This window comes from Triticum aestivum, chromosome 6B (assembly GCF_018294505.1).
Source record: "Triticum aestivum cultivar Chinese Spring chromosome 6B, IWGSC CS RefSeq v2.1, whole genome shotgun sequence".
NCBI lineage: Eukaryota > Viridiplantae > Streptophyta > Magnoliopsida > Poales > Poaceae > Triticum > Triticum aestivum.
In genome coordinates, this window is record NC_057810.1 from 684,020,371 (window position 1) to 684,022,991 (window position 2,621).

Sequence of the window (2,621 nt, forward strand, 5' to 3'; positions counted from 1 at the left end):
ACGGCGGTCAACGCCGGATTCAAAAGCTCTCGGCCGAATAATAAAACACTGCCCCTCAAGGACAACAGCGACGAGCTATCCAACCTAAACAAAATTCTGGATAGGCTATGTCAAATACATAGTACCTCCGAGAAGCCTGCAAACCATACCCACAGAGATTGTTGGGTCTTCAAACAGTCCAGCGGACTTAACGCTGAACGCAAGGGGCTCGACACACCAAGCGAAGACGACGACGAACCCCACAAGCAGCACGCCAAAAAACAGAAGACTTTCCCACTAGAAGTCAAAACAGTGAACTCACTTCATGTGATAACACGAAAACACAGTGCGGCACCTGCCATACCAGGACACCGACCACAGAATGGGGATAGACCCTACCAAAATTCGCCGTAGCAGCACTTCCTTCAAAGGAGTGATGCCAGGCCTTTAAGCCAATTGAGTAGGCTTTGTACCACTAGAGGTTGTGTTCGGTTCATCCGGCAACCTCCGTCGCAAAAAGCTCACTCTCCATATCGCCCCATTTCACAGTGGCCCTCAAGAACTACTGGGACGCAAAGCTTTCGCCCGCTTTAACGCAATAACACATTACGCGTCTCTTACGCTTAAAATGCCCGGTCCACTCGGCATAATCTCATTAAAGAGTAACTCCGAGTGTTCCTCGACCACGGAGAACGTGAGGCCGCCTTGACAGCCACACACTAATCCGACCTTGTAGGTCAAAGCCTCTAAAAACAGGTCATTCAGACCTCGGACACGGTTAGGCGAGTCCGGCGTAAATAAACAAGGGGCTTCCCAGCCGCATACCCCTTTACAAGGGGCTGCACGTATAAACGATGAGAGCCAATAAAGCTCAAATTTATTCATCTTCCAAATTATACTTTATTTTAAATACATCCTTTGCACGATATTTCTTCCAAACTAAGTCCTTCTCTTTTACAGATGAAGCACGTGCTACACCCGTCCAGGATACAGCACAACAAAGACACAGGCGCAGACGTGCAGCAGGGACCCATTGCAAGTATTCTTTTCAGATTACGACCTTGCGTAAACCTTTCTTACTGTCTCTTGTTGATACACATCCCCCGGTTTTCTACCATAACCGAGGAGGAGGCTGGCGTTTTGGCATCGGCCGCGTCAGAAGTTCCCGCCTGTACCTGGACACTAGGGGCTTAGGGCATTGTTCTGCCCAGTATCATAAAGACCAAACACCTCAGGGAGTGTTCGGCGTCTCGAGTTAGGCCTTATATGCATCAGCTCCGAATCATGTCTTTGGTCAAATGTTGGGTTTGCCCGGCTCCTGTGTTTTGCTGCCTTATGTTCCGCTCCATCGCTAACGCGGCACCAGGAGAACTACTGCGATTGTGCCCCGGTTCGGCCGGGCGAGCACCTCAGTAGAGAAAGCCGAAAACTGACTGTCATGATATAGCGAGAGACTGGTCAACCACTCGATCGACTATTGGAATGTTTAGAATTCCTCCACTTTGACGAAGGACCGCTTCCCGGTCAGGCACATACGTGCCCCGAGTTCGGAGAGCGCGCCCCACCTTCGAGCTCCTATGGCTAAGTGAAAGTGATAAAGCATTATAGTCCGGTTGCCTAGTTTGCTATGCTATCACCTCCTTCAAAAGGACCAAGACGTTGGATTAAGTGTGAAAAAGCGCTTTTCTTTTTGCAAACACCCCCGCACTATGTGCGTGGGGGCTGAAGCCAAAGACTGCTATCTTTCAGGTTATTCATACATATACGGCCGCACAGGAGATAGTTCAATACTTGAACGCACAAGTATAAAAAGCTATTGCATTATAAACATGATCTCACAAATCATACACGTCATTTTAACATGACATCTTTCGAGCATTGCGACTCTATTAAACGAGCGCCCTGCAGGACTTCCTCAAAATAGTGCTCGGCGGGTAATCGGCTTTTGTCCGAACCCCGGGATGCAACAGCGGTGGCATCCATGTCCGCCCAGTATGTCTTCACACGGGCGAGAGCCATCCATGCACCTTCTATGCATGCCGACCGCTTCATCGCCTTGATATGCGGCACCGCCCCAAGGAATTGCTGCAACAAGCCAAAATAACTCTTCGGCTTGGAACTTCCCGGCCACAGATGAGCGACCACATCCGTCATGGCAAGTCCGGACAATCTATTCAGCTCAGCCCACTCAGCCAGCCGATCAGCCAACGGGAGTGGACACTCCGGACTATGGAATTGAGACCAGAAAAGCTCTTCCATTTCGTGATCCTCCTGGCTTCGGAAGTGCACGACTGCGTCCGTTGCACTCGCTGCCAAATCCAGATAAGGATCCTCCACACCACACAATTGGCCCAACTGAGCATACTTCGGATCCATAAACTTCCTACGCAGTAGAAAGGGCTTTCCAGCCGCAATGTCTCCGGCCTAACGCAGTTCCTCCTTCATAGCCCGCATCGCACCACGGGCATCCTTGGCTTCGGCGGCGGCCTTCTTCAGGTCCTCTTGCTCCGCTCGGTGTTCTCTTTCAAGAACGTCATAGCAGTCGGCAACATCTTTTAATTTCGCGGCCATTCCGGCCATCTCCTCCCTGCTTCGGCAGTGAGCAGCCTTTTCGGCTTTTAGCTCTTCCGCTGCCTTTGAGG